The sequence below is a fragment of the Pelophylax lessonae genome, assembly GCF_965119305.1.
Source record: "Pelophylax lessonae genome assembly, chromosome: 6".
NCBI lineage: Eukaryota > Metazoa > Chordata > Amphibia > Anura > Ranidae > Pelophylax > Pelophylax lessonae.
The window spans coordinates 169,305,423-169,324,398 of record NC_138773.1 but is presented as its reverse complement, the minus strand read 5'-3'; the positions used below and the strand labels follow the sequence as shown (position 1 = coordinate 169,324,398).

Here is an 18,976-nt window from a genome sequence, read left to right as displayed (position 1 = left end):
CAAATAAGATAGTATTGATATGAGAGACTTTAGTGGCAAGATGATATAGTAATCATATTATTGATCCGAATTCATTGCTTGCCAACCCACTCATGGTAGATAATATGAAAGTGGGTGGCACAGGCAGGCACTGCGACATACGGGTGTGCCCTGGTTTGGCAGCCTAGTGCAGTGATGGCGAACCTTGCCACCCCAGATGTTTTGGAACTACATTTCCCATGATGCTCAACTACATTGCAAAGTGCATGAGCATCATGGGAAATGTAGTTCCAAAACATCTGGAGTGCCAAGGTTCCCCATCACTGGCCTAGTGCTTACCCTTGCTGTGATTTAACACAGCACAAGTTTTATCAGCAAGTGATTTTGGCTGAAATTGGCTATGGCCAATCACCACACAGAGTTCTTTGCTGACAAACTCACAGAACTCTGTACACAGACAGTGATCTGTCTGTTTCTTACCACTTACCGCAAAGTGACGTATATATACGTCGGCAGACTTTTGGCGGTATTCTACCGGGATGATGCCTCTAGCTAGAGGCACCATCCCAGTACTGTGGTTTAGAGCCGACGGTCGGCTTCCCGTCGGTAGCGACCGAAGCGGCTCGATCGTTACCCGGGTGAGTGGGAGGGGATGTCCCCCCCCCGTCCGCTGGCTGGATGGAGTCCCGATCAAAGCCGGAAAGGCTTTGATCGGGTTTCCGATGACGTAACCCGGAGGCGGGGTCCATGACGTCACTTTTGGGTTACTCTGCTGCAAAAGGCGGCAGATTTAAAAAAACGGCTGTATGCAAAAATGCCGTTTTCGGCATTTTGCATACATGAAAGTGTAGTGGAGGGGTCTTTTAGACCCCGGGTCCATCCATAAAGAGTACCTGTCACTGCATGTTGGTGTCACAAGGGATGTTTACATTGTTTGTGACAGCAATAAAAGTGATCAGATTTTTTTTTAAAAAAAAACCTGTAATAAAGTTAAAAAAAAAATAAAATAAATGGGAAAAAAAAAATGTAGCCGCCCCCGTCACCGTTAGCTCGCGCACGAAAGAAAACGTATACGGAAGTCGAGCCGCGAATTAAATCGCTGTTCAAACCACACATGTGAGGTATCGACGCGATCGGCAGAGCATGAGCAATAATTAGAAAAAAGAGCTACACTCTAACTCTAAACTGGTAACCGTTAAAAAATTTTAAAACGTCGCCTATTGAGATTTCAATTGACCGTAGATTGTTGCCATTCCACGAGTTTGCGCAATTTTAAACGGTAACATGTTGGGTATCTATTTACTCAGCGTGTCATCAGCTTTCACAATATATTAAAGAATGGGCTAACTTTACTGTTTAGTATTTTTTAAATGCAGTGAAATGTGATTTTTCGTAATTTTTCCAAAAAAATGGCGTTTTAAAGACCGCTGCGCAAATACCGCGTGACAAAAAATATTGCAATGACCGACATTTTATTCTCCAGAGTCTTTGGTAAAAAAATATATATAATGTTTGGGGGTTCTAAGTAGTTTTCTAGGAAAAAATACTGATTTTAACTTGTAAACAAAAAGTGTCCGAAATAGGGCTGGGGCTTAAGTGGTTAAAGTAATTCTGAGTTCAGGGAGAAAAAGCAGACTGTTAGATAAAGCACTTGTTAGGCACACAGTTAACGCCTTGGTTGCCCCTTGATGTTAACCCCCCTTTCCAGCCAGTGCTATTAGTACTGTGTACAGTAATGTCACTAGTGACATCTGTGCCAGTGATTTAGTGTCCCTCCCAGCCAGTGTAAGTTAGCACCAGGGCCAACTCAGAAATTAGGAGCAGGAGCTAACCCGGCGATTCCCTGCACAGTAAGAACAATTATAGCAGATGTTCAGCCGATTGATCGTTCTCGTCCCGCTGCCCTCCGTATCTTCTACAGGCTTGCCCGTGCGATCTGCGAGCTGGAGAAGGAATCCGCCAGCGGCGGAAGTACACCATAGAGACTATGACTCTCGGAGGCCCGTTCTGACGTCAAGCCAAGCCTGGTAGTTGCCAATACTGCCGTTATCTTGGCTGAATAGCTGAGATCGTTTTTTTTTTTTGGATTTAAGTCTCTTTGGCCTGTAGGAGAGATCTGAGGTCTTATTGACCCCAGATCTCTCCGTTAAGCGGACCTGTCATATTTATATTCCTTGCAATAGGAATAGAAGTGATCCAAAAAAAACATTAAAGGGGAAAGTGTAACAATAGAAATAAAATAAACAATAAAAAAAACAATTATAAGGTGCTCACATACAGAAGCATGTCGCAGCCACATATGTAAACAGCATTCAATCCATACATGTGAGGTATCGCTGCGAACGTTGGGAGTGAGAGAAACAATTCTAGCCCAGGACCTCCTCTGTAACGCTAAACTGGTAACCTGTATACATTTTTAAAGTGTTGCCTATGGAGGAGATTTTTAAATATCGAAGTTTGGTGCCATTCCACAAGTGTATGCAATTTTTAAAGCGTGACATGTTGGGTATATATTTCCTCGGCATAACATCTTTCATATTATACAAAGAAAAAGGGGCTAACTTTAATGTTTTTTTTTTTTTTTAATTCATAAAACTGTCCCCCCCCCCCCCAAAAAAAAATTAGTTTGAAAAATTGCTTCGCAAATGACTGCCATTTTATTCCCTAGGGTCTCTGTTAAAAAAAAAAAATATGTATAATGTTTGGGGGTTCTGAGTAATTTTCTAGCAAAAAAAAATGATAATTTTTACATGTAGGAGCAGAGTGCCAGAATTGGCCTGGTATGGAAGCAGTTAAAAGTACAGCCAAAGCTCGTATGGCTGTACTTTGCCTATGGATCACAAGAGTACAGTTTCGTTTTGCACTTTCCAGGGGTCAAGTGGTAAAGGCGAAGTACAGCCAAAGCTTGTTTGGCTATACTTCTATGGATCACAGGAGTACAGTTAGTTATGCACTTCTGTGACCCGTTTTCAGAAAAAGTGGGCTGAAGTCTGCCCACTGAGGTTACAGAGCCGGTCCAGGCTCGGGCGTCATCACGACCATAGAGTTGGGACCCACACACATGCTTGGACCAGCACCCGGCTCAACCTCTCAACTCGCGTCCCTCCACAGCCCAGCATTCCATTGAGTGAGGAGGGGGGAGAGCAGAGTGCTGCTGACTGACTTTGGGAGCCATGAGAACTGAGCGATCGGTGGTGTTAAAGAAGCCGGGGGACAGATGCAACAGCAGCATTTTTTTTATTTTTATATTTATGAGCACATAATCTGTTCTCGCACAAGTCTAATCATTGGAGGGCAGGCTGTGCTCCCAGCAGCACAACCAGAAAACTGACCATGCTGGGATGGGTGTGTTCTAATGTGTAGTCAGTTTAAAGCCAAGGGACTAGATGGATCACCAGGTATTTCACACAAAGGAAGCAATACAAAGAGAACAGGAAACTTTTTAATACAAGTACATAGTACAACAGACACATTTCAGGAATATGAAATGGTGGGGTAACATATTCTGAAAGCTGCATAAACACATGGGCTACTTACACTCTTACGGGTCTCAGCGTCCCCCTAAATTAGTCCTTAAAGCGTAGTTCCACCCAAAAGTGGAACTTCCGCTGATCTGCTTTCTCCACACCCCCCCACCGGAACGGTTACCTGTTTTTGACCACCCCACTTTCAGGAGACAGCGCCACGGCACCATCCCTCGAAAGTTCGACCCCCTGCTCCTTTCCCCGCTGGCGGGCCATTTGCAAAGCACAACGCACTTCGCGCATGCACAGTAGGAAACTGGCTGTGAAGTCGAAAGGCTTCACTGCTGGTTTCACTTATGAAAAATGGCGGCAGCACCTGACAGCCGATCTGAAAATCGACCGGGGTGCCGACATCGCAGGCTCCCTAGACAGGTGGCTGTCTATAAATAGTACAGTATTTGTAGCTGCTGACTTTTAATTTTTTTCCCCAGGCAGAACTCCTCTTTTTTTTTTTTTTTGCACTTGCCGCCTGGCAATTTTGACACTTTTCACATGTTACAGTGTTACTAGACCCACAACAGTAAAACCAGTCTGTATATCTCCTGATATGACCGTCTTTAGAGACACTCTGTAAATGCTCAGTTTTTTTTTTTAATTGGTGCATGTGATCAGCACAGTCCAGACAGGGGGTCAGGGGTCCTGCAGCCCCATGGGACAGTCAGAGGAGAAATAAAACTCCTCCTACAAGCTTTAACCAGGCACTAATAGAAGTCACAAGACTGCTATATACTGCTGATGAGGAAAGGTATTTAGTAGTTTTATAATTACTAAAATAATTGCATTTCCATGTTTTGTGTACTGTGGGAGACAAGATATAGACCCTGGATCTCTCCTCTGCCCTCCAAGGCAGCAGATCAAACAGATTTGTTTGATCAACTGCTTCCCTGGCCAGTTTTGCTAGTTCTTTAGCACTTTACACCGGAGAAGTGGCTAGAAGGCATTTGTGATGTAGCCTTCCTAGGGCAGCTGTGAAGCCAGGGCTGTGTCACCAGTGGCTTTAGAAAAGCAGGAAGCTAAGTAATTGTAAATACAAAAAAAAAATAACTTTCTAAATATGAATGCAATGTGTTTTAAGTTCAGCATGCAGCCTGTCATTTTTCAGGTTTAGGTAGAAAGTCCACTTTAACCACATTAAGACCGCCCGCCGCAGATTTACTGCGGCAGGCAGCCTCTCCTGCTCAAACCAACGTACCCCTACTTCTGTCGTGCACATTCCTTGCCGGCGCACTTCCGCCCCCACTAGGCAGCGGGGATGCCGATGCACGGGACCAACGGCACCAATTGCCGCCGGCCATCCGCGATCGCTCCCTGCTGAGAGAGAAGAATGGTCAGCTGTTGTAAACACAACTGATTGTTCTTCTCTCTGAAATGATCAGAGCGCCTGTGATCCTGCTATATAGGATCACAGGTCTCTATGATCATTTCACAAGCCCAACCCCTATACAGTTAGTAAACACTCCCCTAGGCTCACACTTAACCCCTAGGTTAACACCTTCCCTGCCAATGTCATATTTGTAGCGCAAAAAAAAAAAAAAAAAGATCGCACAGGTGATCAAATACCACCAGAAGAAAGCTCTATTTGTGGGAAAAAAGGACATCCGTTTTATTTCTGTAAAATGTTGCACGACCGGCCAATTTTCTGTTAAAGTAACGCAGTGCCGAATCGCAAAAAATGGCCCGGTTCAGAAGTGGTTAAGGGATCTAGACTGCTCATACTAGGGGCTCTGGTCGTGGGGAAATCTGTACTTGCTTATTAACCAATCAAGGACCAGGACTATATCTGACACTTGTTGTTTACAAGTTAAAATAGGTATTTTTTGCTAGAAAATTGCTTAGAACCCCCAAACATTATATATTTTTCTCAAGTGGTCTTCCATGTCAGCATCTGAGAGATGGGTCTCCTCTCACCTAAAGCAGGAAATGCATCATCCACCATTTTAGAAGGCTGACACATACCTTAGTGCCTCAGTTCTTGTGTTTCCCCCAGGCCAACAGGAGCTTCTAGGCTCTGTGCTAGTTGCAAGGGACCCCCTGTCTGCCTGCGTGCACAAGCCTCTGGGGAGGCTAGGCAGCTTCAGGACAGGGGCAACTAGAGGACCCCCCTCTGGATTACTCACACCTTTTTTGCCCGAGGTTTTGCTCACACTGGGGGGGGGGTAAGCAGCCACCCCCCCCCCATCTGCAAGCATCGAAAAGGAGGCAGAGGGGCAGTTGCTCTTTTTCCCCTAGGCACTAGCTCCTACCTGCTGAGATCTTTGAGCACATGGTGGACCAAGATGGCATTGTCTTGCTCATGGGACATGGTGACATCATCACTTCTGACTGGCACCAGCTTGGTAAAGGTATGAGCGGATGTGTGGTACGATGCACTTCTGGTTGCATCACTTGCAGGTACATCCTGACTGGGTGAAGCGAGTGACATCCCTTCCAGTTTCGCCAAGGTGCAGTTTTTTGGAACCTGGAACATGCAACCTTAATCTTACAGGGCCAAACGCTTCCGGAGCAGGAAGGACAGAGCACACTATCAGCAGGTATGTGTCCACCAATACTATTGATGGGGCAGTTGGGGGTGGGGCAGGAAAGCTTTCAAGGAACATGTGTTGAATGTTTGCTTGAAGCTGACCATGTTGGATGCTGCACCATCCTGCCCTGCAGAGCAAGCGAGCCAGGACCGCTCCAAGGTAAGCCAGAGCATGCTGAGGCCACCTCTGTCCTTGCCAAACCACTATGCACATAAAGCTAATTAGTGGTAGCAGCGATTTTGGCTAAGACCAGCAGCATGCATTCCCTCCCTAAGCATTTGCTTCCTAATAAGGGGAAATGGCAGCCAGCTGGGCCAGAAACCTTTGTCAAAAGTGCATAAGCAAACCTGTGGCAAAAGAATCCCTGGGAGTCCTAAAAGGATTAGTCTCGACTGTAAAAGAAGTCGGGCACCTTCCTCTCCCTTCAGTCTGGGTGCAATCGGGTCTTTGTGCTTGATTTTGTTGTGGATCCTGCAACATATAATTGACTTGGTCTTGGACTAGTCCTCTATGCAAGGGCTGCATAGAAAAACCTGTGCATAACTGCTCATTATCACAGGCAGGTGGTGTACTTCTGACTTCTCTGGCCACATTTTCAGGCTCAGGATGTCCGCAGCTTAATGGTCATTTCACGCGGGCTTTCCGCCCGGCGGACTCGGTTTTACTTAGCGGGGATCGATCTGCTGATCCCCGCTGAGCAGACAGATGACAGCTGTGTTTCCGCTTACTTTGCAGAGACGCAGCTGTCAGATCCCCGCTCCCCTCTATGGAAGATCGGATGAAAATGTACCGCCTGTCCGTTTTTATCCAATCCTCCAGACGGATGGAAAATAGGGTTTCCATCCGTCTGGATTTCACGGAGCACATCGAAGAGCAGCGGGTGTTGGCGGACATATCACCGCTGACATCCGCTGCTCCATAAAGGGGTGCATGGAGCATCCGATCAGGTCTGCCTAAAAAAACTGACAGGCGGACCTGATCGGAAAGCCCTTGTGAATGAGGCCTTAATTTACTACCAGGCCTGACCAGGTTAAGGCTGGCCATGCATGTTCAATTATCTTGTGCAATTTTCCTTTTGGATTTACCAAAGACCATGTGACATGAGGTCAAAACTGAACAACACTTTCAAATGTATCTAATTAGGATCACTCGGACCTTAAACCTGGCTTGGGTTGTTATGGCACTATATTCAAATATAGTCAATATGTATCTTTATATGGCTCCTGAGCAGAAGTGAATCATCAGGCCACTTTCACACTTGTGTGACTTGTCCTGGGACGTGGGACTGCAAGTCACATGACAGGTCGTTCTCCGTTTCCAATAAGTACCGTTCATATCTGTGCGACTTCAATTTGCAGCAACTTCAAAGTAGTAGCCTGCACTATTTTGGCCCAACTTTGATGCGCTTTGAGGTCGGTAGACCTCAAGATTACACAGGCATTGCTTCAATCAAGATTGCGCGATTTTTAGGTTGCACAAGGGAGAAAGGAACCTTAAGCGGAACAATCCCATCAACCTTTTGTCACAGTCCCATCTTTAACAGTCACTGGCTGAAGCCAGTGTCTTGAAAGACAGGGGAGTCTCTGATTCAGTTGTCCTAGAAGGCTGGGAAGGCGAGTTCAGGGAAGATTTTTATTTTGCTTTAAGGAAAGCTAAAGAATTTCATCCTCGCAAGTGTGTTCTGGGCTTCCTGGCTTTTTTCTAGTCCCGAAGTTTGCTCTGAAACTGGTCTTGAGTGTGATCAAAGGTCCGATTTTGGCCTTTGGGTTCATTCTTTTGGAGACCAGTTGCATCACGTTTGTATAAGGCGTCATGCATAATTGTTTCACCGGTTAAGATTCCGTGAACATTGTGGGACCTTAACTTGGTACTTCCTGTATTTTGGAAATTTCCGCTTGAACCCATCCAGGATGTTCCTTTTTAGTCCTGACTCAGAAGGTTATTTTTCTGGTTGCCATTACTTCAGCTCTAATTTCAGAATTTACTGCGCTTTATTGTAAGGATTTGTTACTGGTCCTCCACCATGGCAAGGTGGTTCTCTGGCCTCTGCTGTCCTTTTATATCTAAGGTCGTTTCTTATTTTCATCTTGACCAGAATATTTATCTTGCCATCCTTCTGTCCTAAACATCAAACGTCAGGGGCAAGGCTTTTCATGCCTTGGATGTAGTTTGTGCTATCAGGTGTTTTTCTGAAGTCCGGCTTTGGTAGCTTAAGTTTGTAAGGTCTTCAGTTTATACTTTTGCAAAGTTTTATTAGGTGGATGTTTAAGTTGCAGAGCATAATTCCTTTGATTGTTGCATTTGCAGACTGTTGTGTGAGGTTCTCACTGTTTTGATTTGTGTATTTGGGTCCTTTTGGCCTGTTGCCTGTATGCTCTCCCTTCATATGCAGTGTTTTGGGACATCCCTGTCATGATAAATATGAAGATGCACTATGTCTTGTGATGTACAATGCAGAAAAAATGAAATTTTGGTTCACCTGTAAAAGCCATTTCATAATAATAATAAAGTACATCACAAGACGAGAGAATCCCAGCCCTCTTACTTTTGCAGTTCATTACTTACCTGCTACCAAAAAAACCCCCCCTGAAACCTTGCCTACATGGGAGCTATGATGCCTAGGAGTTGATTTCCTGTCATTTTTTGTTTTTTGATGGTGGCAGCATAACTGTCATAAAGAATATGATGGTGCCCTTTGATGTACTCCCAAGAAAAGGATTTTATAAACAATTTCCCATTTTACAGAAAATAAGATTCTTCCTGCACTTGGGGGGGAGATTGGGAAATCTATCCCTAAATGAATGTCCAAACGCAAGTACCACTTGGCACAGCATGGCTGTCAATGATTTTGACAAGCCGCTATTAGCGGACTGCACCTGTGCCTCCCTCACACCCAAAAAGTTGAATTTTTTTGCTAAAAATCTACATTAAGCCATGCAAAAGGATCTATAGATCCTATCATTACAGGTATTTACCACATACAAATACCAAAACACATTACTTGATATAGTCTGCATAAGGCCCCTTTCACACTATTGCAATGCAATTTTGCCGCGATTTCGCGGCGCGATTTTTGCCGCGATTTTGAAAGCATGGGCAAGGCTATATGCCTCAAAATGCATTAAAATCGTGGCAAAGTAGTGCAGGAACTACTTTGAAGTCGGTGCGACTTCAAAACGCACTGATATGAATGGGGCTCATTGAAAAAAATGGAAAACGACTTGTCATGCGATTTTGCGGTCCAAAATCGCGGGACAAGTCGCACTAGTGTGAATGGGGCCTTAGCCTGTAAACTATGGGTGTCCAACCTTTTGGCCTCTCTGGGCCACATTGAGTGTAGAGAAATTTTATCGGGCCGCATATAAAATTATACTATAGTAAAGGCATGTAATAAAATACCGCCGCGCCCCCGGCACTAATTTAACACAACTAGAGGATGATCAAATGAAATGGAATCAGTATACAGAGGTTTACTTCTTCTGAGAGACAATAAAGGAACACTCTAACCACCATCACCACTTCAGTGATTTAAGGTGGTCATTGTGGTAGGAGTTAGAAACACTGCGCATGCTCGCCTCCCCCTCCCCTCAGCCTCTGCCTACAGTTAGTTGGAAGCTGCTGTGGCCGTGCCCCGACCCGACTTCCTTCCTCCCCAGCAAAAAAATATTGTCAGGGGGCAGTGGGCCGCATTGCCTGCGGTTCTGGGCCGCAGCGGCCCTTGGGCCGCAGGTTGGACATGCCTGCTGTAAACAAATCGGTGTGTGTGCCTGTTTGTTGGAAACAAAAAAAAAAAACAACCTAGATACATGTTTGCTTTACAGTAATAATGAACTACTTTAAATACAAAATCAAAAACAAGGTAAGGCTCTAATATAATTTCTTTCTGTCCTCGACTAGAGATAATACCTGCAGTGGATTTTGATTTACATTACAAGCATATCTGATGCTATCCCTGTTAACTGACTTCAAGAACTTGGCTTTCTATGATTCTATTCTTGTACTGTCACATGAACCCGCTATGCCTGTGACATTATGAGAACCGAAGCTAACAAGAAGGCTGCTAGCCACCACTAAGGAAACGTATTGTGACTGTAAGTCTGTGTTTCTTACATTTTACAATTGATTTTTGTATTCATTACTCTCATTATTATGAATCGCACCTTCTACACTGTGTTTGTTTAGACTTGTATTGTCTTGGATTCTTGTTCAGCTCTCACCTGTCCCTCTTCGGATAGAGAGTTGGGGATAATCTTTTGGATCCCAATATCTTTGTCCTTGAATCAGAAAAAAATCTAAATTGTACTATTGCACTACCAAAAATCTTCCTAGGTTTTAAGTGTGTTTAAGTCTGCCTTGTAAATTACTCATTGTCTCATTATTACTAAAGAATATAAGCTGTGACACTCCTATAAAAGGAAAGATTGTGATGTTGTTCATTTCAACCAGTTGTGTGTTGCGTAGAAATGCTTTTTTCTGGCAACTCAGTGGTACACATGGTGATTCTTGTCTAATCTTCACAGAGCATTAGACCAATTCATAAATACTTACGAAAGCACACTTTTCTAAAATCTTCTTTCAGGACAGCACCTGAGAGTATAGCTCCTCCCACAATTCCCAGGAAACATTGCAGATTGACTTCTGTAAAAAGGAGGATCCTCCCTAGTCTGTTCGTTCTAGTGTTCCCTGTAACATGGTGGGAGCAGTGCTCAGCAACAGTGTAGTTTTCATACCATTCAGATGCTGTCTTGTGTTGTCTACACTCCTCTTACCCCTTCCTTCCTTCCTTTCTTTCTTTCTTCCTTCCTTCCTCCTTTCCTTCCTTTTTTTTTTTCTTTTGGTTCAGGACTTGTAGTATAAGATGTTGCCTGACCTCCTCAGCGTCCCCTCTGACAGGTAAGGTGTGCGTCGAAGATCTATTCCTTCTTTGGTGTTCAAAGAGCTTGTACTGCTTGGGAGCCTGCTGCCCCCTCCCTCATCCCAGGCTAAGCCCCTGCTTTTTTTCCCTCTAGGGTCTCCTAGACCAGTGGTCCTGAGCTCCGGTCCTTGGGGCCCACTAACAGGCCAGGTTTGCAAGATAACTAAATTATCTCGACCGGAGTTGAGGACCACTGTCCTAGACCACTAAGATCTTTCCAGGACATCCACTGTTTAGTAATTCTTTATGGAGTTCAGAAGAACCCTGACAAGCTGTGTGGTCACCCTTCTCAACGGCTAGCTGCCCTGTACCAATTTGCAGAGAACTTAGAGAAAAATGGACTCAGCAGTATCCTATCTAGCTAAGGCATAATCTTCCCTGCTGCATATGTGTCCTGTGTTTAACCACTTGAGCTCTGGAAAGCTTACCCCCCTTAGGACTTTAACTGACAATTGTGCTGTTGTGCGAGGCTGTACTCGAATAAAATGTGTCCTTTTTTTCCCATAAATAGAGCTTTCTTTTGGTGGTATTTGATCACCTCTGCGGTTTTTATTTTTTGCGTTCTAAAAAACGACAATTCTTTAAGAAAAACATTTCTTTCTGCTATAAAAAAAAAAAAAATTGAAAAAATCGAATTTCTTTCATTTATGCCAATATGTATTCTGCTACAAATTTTTGGTTAAAAAAAAAAAAAAATCTCAAAACATGTATATATTCATTGTCTTGCGCAAAAGTTTAGTGTGTACAAACTATGGGATAATTTACGGATTTTTAATTTTTTTTTTTTATTTTTGTTACTAGTAATGGCAGCGATCAGCGACTTATAGTGCGACTGCAACATTGCGGCAGTCAAATTGGACACTAAGTAACACTATTTTGGGGACCGGTGACAGTAATACAGTGATCAGTGCTAAAAATATGCACTGTCACTGTACTAATGACACTGGCAGGGAAGGGGCAATTAAAGGTTAGATGTTTCTAGGGGGTGATTACTAACTGTGGGAGAGGTGCTTTTACTGTGAGAAGGCAGAGATCGGTGTTCCTACAGAATTTTTACCCTCCCCCCCCCCCCCTTCTCACAAAACGGCAATCTGTCTTATTTACATTGGCAGACCACCGTTTTGTCTCTCGGAAATGATCTGCTGATTGGCTCCCACTGTGTTCAATCACAGTGGGAGCAGGGTCACGAGCGGCGCGCCCCAGACGTGCAGAATAGCGTACAAGTACGTGATTCTGCACTGGAGAGCCACCTTGCTGTTGTATACATATAGTATACAGTCGGCAAGTGGTTAAAGACCTTATCGACAAAAAGTGTCTTTCTATAAATGGTAATCTCTCAGGCAGGCCCTGCTTTGCAACCTGCAGAAGAAGCCTAGGGCTCAGTTGAACCTGCTTTGTGGTCCAGGTTGTGGATTCAGCAGACTTGCTTGTGATCTCATGGAAGGTCCTTGCGATGGATGCCAGCCTGGCTAAGAAGTCCTGGGTACCTCGTCGGTGCAGGGGACTTTTGTAGGTCAAAGGAATCCACTCCCAATCTGCATCCTAGAACTTGGTCAAAATGGCTGTTATTTTATTGGACTCTGTGACTGGAGGGTCATCTGATCAGGAGTGCCCCAGGGGCAATCTCCGATGCCTGTGTCCTGGGTTTCATTTTTGAAAGGATGCAGACTCGAGTTCCTCTTCCTGCTCCATGCTTTTAAACATGTTTTTCTCACCTCACCTTCCAGGATGGGCAACGCATGAGATGATAGGCTCCTCCCTAAAGGAAACACAATCCAAACCCAGCTTGTTAAAAGGCCCCACCCTTCCCCTTGTCCCCAAGTTTAGATTGGGTTTCTTCCTACAGCAAAACGTTTTTTTTTTCTCTGACCTGAAGACTTGGAGTCAAATGGTCCCCCTGTGAGCCAGGTTCAGGAATGCCGATGAGAGCTGCACTCTACCTGCCGCCTCCTCAGGCTTCTCACGGGTCACCCTCATTGCACGGACCGTCGGTCATCCGGGTGCCCCTCTAGGCCTGTCTCTGGCTAACCAGCAAAGTCTTCTCCAGAAAGCGGCAAAGGAATTCAAAAAACCCGCCGAGACGTGCGTCAGCAGGCGGAGCATGCGTGGCCCAGCACGGCAGAAGAAAAGCAATATGGAAGAGACGTCGGACCCGCGTGTAAGCGGGAAAGCAGACTCCCAGCTCCCGGAGCCCGGACAGCTGCAGGGGAAATGAAGCCTACCACAGCCCACCTGGCGGAAAAGGAGGAGGGAAGGCCTGTCCAGGTGACTCCAGCCAAACCTAGGTTGGAACCGGGTAAGTGCTGACTATTTTATATGATATGACTAATGCTGGTGTTAGAAGCCCTGGAAATGTTTTTCCCCTGACCCTAGTCGGACTCATATCCTGTCCTTTCTAAGGGATTGTTTCATGGAAGAGTGATCCTATTGTTTTCTGTATCGTCTCTTCTCTTCCAGAGTCCCTGAGCGGTTCACAAGAGGCCTCTAATTTACTACCCCCGTTACCTACAGGCACTGGTACCTCAAAGTGTGGTAATTGCAGGGATAGACTATATAGTTCTCACACTAAGCCCTTTTGCTATAAATACATCAACAAGTTAGCTGGTAAAGAGGCCTCTGGACTAATGAAAGATTTTTTTTTTTTTTAAATCTGTGCAAGAAGAAATGCTGGCTACAATAGTCCTTTCATTCCTTGGTGGCTTCCCCCCAAGTCGCAGAACCTAGTGACCCAGGCCTTAAAGAAGGTATCTCTTCTCATGAAAGCTCAACCTCCAGGGCAGGCCCTTTGGGGTTTTTACAAGTGTCTTAGAACCTTCCCCCAGCACAAGCTAGGGAGGAAGAAAGGTTGGAGAATGAGGTAAACCGGTCAGATTCTCAAACCAGCTCTGGGGGGGAGGGAGAAATGGACTCGGATAGTGAAGCTGAGGACTCCAAGGTAAATAGGAACCTATTCGGGTTGGAAGACATGCAGTGACTCCTTCAGGCTGTTTATTCCTCAGAAGAGATCCCTGAACCCCGAAGGAAACTTCAGCACAGGATAGAATGTGCAAGGGGCTAGGAAAAACCCTTTAAAGCTTGTACCAGTGCACCAATCCTTGAAGGAGTTAATCCTTCAAGAATGGCAGTTCCCTGAAAGTAAGTTGGTTAAACCAAAATCATGGAAAAGAAGGTTCTCCTTTTAAAGAGGAGGAAGTGGAAAGGTTTTTCAAAAACCCAAAACTGGACGCTCCACTATCACAAGTAACAAAGAGGTCTGACCTCTCTTTTATAGCTACGAGCAATATCAAGGATGTTATGAACCGAAAGTCAGAATCCTTACTGAAAAAGGCCTGGGATGCCAATGCATCGGCAATGGCCCCAGCCCTGGCTGCGTCTTGCGTGGACAGAAACATTAATTGTTGTATAGAAAGGCTGGCTAAACACCTTTCACAGGTAAAAACCCAAGAACTGCAAGACTCCCTGTCAGTTATAAGGAAAGCAGTTGCCTCTCTGGCTGACGCGGCAGTTGAATCAGTGATAGCCTCGGCAAAAGCGGGGGCTCTCTTGAATTCAGCCGGAAGAGCCATCTGGCTAAAAGGCTAAAAACGAAGCTCTGCGGATTGCCTTTCGAGGGGTCCTTACTGTTCAGGTCTGGCCTAGATGAGGTTTTGGCCAGGTCCTCTGAAAAGGGTAAAAAATTTCCTACCAAATCCAGAAAGGAAAGGGGTAGAAAATGTTTACGTGGCCCCCCAGGACGAAGGCAACAAAAAGCCAGGAAAGTGCCCACTAAAAGATGGGGCTTCGGGAGAGGGAGGCAAAGAAACAGTTTGCTCTTCCCCTCCAACGCCTGGCGCAAGAGATGGTGATGCCAGAATCAAAGTGGGGGGCAGACTAAGTCATTTTGTGTCCCAATGGGAAGAGATTGCAGTAAGCCCTTAAATTCACTCGATTTACATCAATACCCCCTCAATCAATAACTCTAACTCGTCCTCCTATGGGGATTCAAAAAAGCCCTGTTGCAGGGGATTCAGGAACTGGCAGAGCAACTAGTGATAGTCCCCGTGACAAAAGACCAGCTCTTCCAAGGCTTATACTCCCACGTTTTTGTGGTGCCCAAACCCTCGGGAAAATATTGCCTTCTAATAAATCTAAAAAACTTGGAACAGGTTTCTACAGTACAAGAAGTTTTCTATGGAAACCATTTATTCGGTACGGAAAAACCTACTGAAAGATGTTTGACTACCGTAGATCTCAGAGATGCATACCTGCATGTTCCTATTCATCAGGAACACCAGGCCTTTTTGAGATTTGCAGTAGTTGCCAAGGAGGGAACAGCACACTGGCAGTTCAGGGCACTCCCCTTTGGGCTAGCAGCCAGCCCAAGAATCTTTACCAAAACCCTAGCAGATGCAGTGGCTTATCTCCATCTCCAGGGTATAGCCTTAATCTGGGGTACCGGATAGAATCAAGAGTACAAAGTCTTTCTCCCAGAGGAAAAGGTGGAAAAAATAGTCTCTTCAGTAAGAACTCTCAAAGATGCCCCTTCTTGTTCCAGGAGAGAAATCCTGAGAGTCTTGGGTCTCATGTCAGCCAGCATCCCAGCTGTTGTCTGGGTGCAGCTTCATATAAGAGACCTTCAGTTCTTCCACCTTTCCTCTTGGGACAGGAAGATAGTCACTAGACGAAACTGTCATCCTCACCCCTCAAGTCCAGGCATCCCTAGAGTGGTGGTTAAGGCCAAGCAATTTGAGGAAAGGCAGACCTTGGGGTCTGTGGAACCCTCTCAAAATCACCACGGACGCAAGCACATGGGGATGGGGGGCTCACCTAGAAGGAGCTCAAGCTCAGGGAATCTGGGACAAACAGGTAGCCCAGGCCTCATCCAACTTCAGGGAGTTGAAAGCAGTAGGCGAAGCCCTAAAAGCATTCAAAAGCTCTGTCCTGGGCAGAGAGGTTCAGAGCCTTTCCGACAACACTACAACTGTAGCCTATATAAATCACCAAGGTGGTACCAGGTCACAATCCCTCTAACTCTAACCAAGGAAATTCTTGATTGGGCCGAAGGGAAGGTAATCTCCCTAATGGCCATTCACATAAGGGGAAAAAACATCTGGCAAGCAGGCTTCCTCAGTCGCCACTCCATAAGAGAAGGAGATTGGGAGCTAAATCCCCAAATCTTCCAGTTGCTGGTCCAAAGGTTTGGGTGCCCAGAGAGAGATCTATTCCCCACCTTTCAAAAAAGGAAGGTAAAAAGATTATTTTCCCTTAGGCAAGAGAAAGGGATGTTGGGTCTGGATGCCATGGCCCAAACCTGGCAGTTCAAGCTAGTTTATGCCTTTTCCCCTCTGACCTTAATCCCTCAGATTTTACAGAAGCTAAGTCGGTCTCCGGGCCTGGGCCTTATCCTAATTGCCCCTTGGTGGCCAAGGAGAGCATGGTTTGCAACCTTGAAAGCCATGTCAGTAGCTAGTAGGTCCCCCCTGGGAACTCCCAGACCTGCTGTCACAAGGGTCGTTTTGCATCCCAAACCGGAGTTCTTCCATCTGACAGCTTGGTTAGTAAGCACCAGATCCTTAAAATGAAGGGTTGCTCAGACAGAGTAATAGATACACTCTTACTGAGCCGAAAACCAGTTACGAGGAACATATATCTTAAAGTTTGGAAAACTTTTTTTGTACCTGGCGTAGGCAGAAAAATGTTGCCTCCACCTCTATTCCCATGGTCTTGGAATTTTTACAAGATGGAGTAGATAATGGTGTGGCAACTAACACCCTTAGGGTACAAATAGCGGCTCTTACGGTATTTTTGGATGCAAGTCTTGCAAAAGAACCGTTGGTTAAAAGATATTTGTTAGCCAGGGAGAGAGCTACCCCTGTTAGAAACAGATTCCCTCCCTGGGACATGACTAGGGTCCTAGAGGTGTTATCTAGAAACCCTTTTGAGCCGATAAGAGGTTCCCCTTAAGTTTTTATCCCTTAAACTAGCCTTCCTGCTGGCCATCACGACAGCCAGAAAGGTAGGGGATCTACAAGGTCTATCTATAAAAGAACCTTTCATGTTAATTTTTCCAGACAGGATTATCCTGAGACCAGATCCTTTGTATCTGCCCAAGGTAGCATCATCCTTTCACAGAAAGCAGGAGATAAATTTAGCCTCCTTTCAACCCCAAAAATGAAAAAGAAAATAAATTTCACTGTCTAGATGTAAGGTGTCTTTCTTCTCGCTTATCTAGAGAGGACCAAAGCCTTTTAGAAGGTCTAATCATCTTCTGATCCTCTATTCTGGACCAAGAAAGGGACTGCAGGCCTCAAAACCTTCAGTCTCTAGGTGGATTAGACAAGTAATTACCATGTCTTTTGAGGTTTCAGGTGTTCCTGTGCCAGCAAAACTGAAAGCACACTCAAGAGCCCTGGCAACATCCTGGGCCGAAAAGTCTGGAGCATCTTGGGAACAGATCCCCAATGCAGCCACCTGGTCCAGCCATGACACATTCCTGAAACATTAACATGTAGAAGTGCTGTCTCAACAAGACCTAGCCTTTGGACGAAAGGTCTTACAGGCAGTGGTCCCACCCTAAGGTAGGCCTATGGGCCTATGGCCCATTATCCTCTAATGCGTTGGCCATCCTGGTGAGGTGAGAAAACCTACCGTTAGTAGACCGGTAACGGTATTTCTACGAACCTTCCCGCCCTGTTAAAAGGGTGTGGTAAGAAGGTATAACATAGGTGGTAAGTACCTATAGAATTGTAAGAACACTTCCCTTGGAATTGGTTGTGGAAGATTCCTTTTTACAACTGAGGGATAAGGGGAAGGATGGGGCCTTTTAACAAGCTGTGTTTGGAACGTGTTTCCTGTAGGGAGGAGCCTATCATCTCTCATGCGTTGGCCATCCTGGAAGGTTCGTAGAAACACTGTTACCGGACTACTAACGGTAGATTATTTCCCTTTCAGGACAGGCTGATATATTTGTTTTGGGATCATGGTGTTATTACCCCTGTATCAATAGGTGACCGCTTTCTGGGCTTCTACATGAACATCTTTAGGATTCCAAAACGAATTGGAGGTGTCCAGCCCATTATGGATCTGAAGACTCTCAAATTGTTTCTTCAGGGTTCAAAATGCACTATTTTCGGCCCATATGTTTCGGTGCATCTCTAATTTAATTTACAACCTTAAGAAAATTGCTTGTGAGAATTGTAAGAAAAGACAGACGAGTGAAGGAGATGTATAAAGGGGTGAACCCCAGCAAAGAAAACAGATAACCATGTCTTTTGTTAAATGCCTATGAATTTGTTTTAATTACTTTCTGTAGTCTGACCTGATTAGGATCAATATTGTAGATTGTAAATTTAGCCTTGTTAAATATTAGGTTTTCTGACTGAGGTGTCCCTTTTTCCACGCTTCTACCTAGTGTGTTGATCAAGAATAGTGCAATAATAAGCCTTTATCCTAGTACAGTTTGACATTTTAAAAGCTTTTGTTTTATACAACATGGAAAAATCAGTTATAGTTAACAATGCGTCTTTGGTCATTTAGGATCCTCTTCTTCTTCTTCTTCTTCTTCTTCTTCTTTTTTTTTTTTTTTTTTTTATTATTTTATTTTATTGTATATTACATGTTTTGAATATTTTGTGATTAAGTAGGTGGACTCCCCAGGTGGTGGAACATTGAACAATAGAGTGAATCTTTTCCTAATTTCTGTCCATCTTGATAGTACTTAACTCTTAGCAAAAAAGCGTTACTGGCCTTGTCACTGTCAAATGATTCCAAGTTTTAACCAAAGGATTTGAAGTTTATAGTCGGGCTTCAGTATTTTCTGCTTTTGAATGGATCTGATGGGCATGCAGGAATACAGCCGTTGAGTCAACACTAGCTGACTATAGTCTTCGTTGATTCAGAGGTAGCGCTCATTTCTGTTCTATATTGTACAGGCATCCATACAATGTGAAGCATAATGTATATACTTTTCTCTGTCGCTCATTGACAGACGTAGTCCTCGTTGATTCAACACAACTCGGGTTATGCTGCCCTCTACAGGAGTAGGACTAGACAGGAAA

General features: G+C 44.8%; 1 protein-coding gene and 1 long non-coding RNA gene across 3 annotated transcripts in view; one reads left to right on the top strand and one right to left on the bottom strand.

The window, feature by feature from the left end:
• The window catches only part of LOC309558193, a 1,089,490-nt gene that overhangs the window by 724,920 nt on the left and 345,594 nt on the right, over positions 1–18,976 (bottom strand). The gene's annotated exons all lie outside the window — the stretch shown is intronic.
• DHRS7B (dehydrogenase/reductase 7B) overlaps positions 1–18,976 on the top strand; it is a 93,423-nt gene that overhangs the window by 356 nt on the left and 74,091 nt on the right. The window contains exon 1 of one of the 2 annotated variants that reach the window (XM_082261206.1): positions 10,033–10,116. The exons of the other annotated variant lie outside the window; for it this stretch is intronic. The gene's annotated coding sequence lies outside the window, so the exon portion shown is untranslated. Of the gene's footprint in view, positions 1–10,032; positions 10,117–18,976 lie in introns of those variants that run through there. 2 annotated transcript variants of the gene reach the window in all.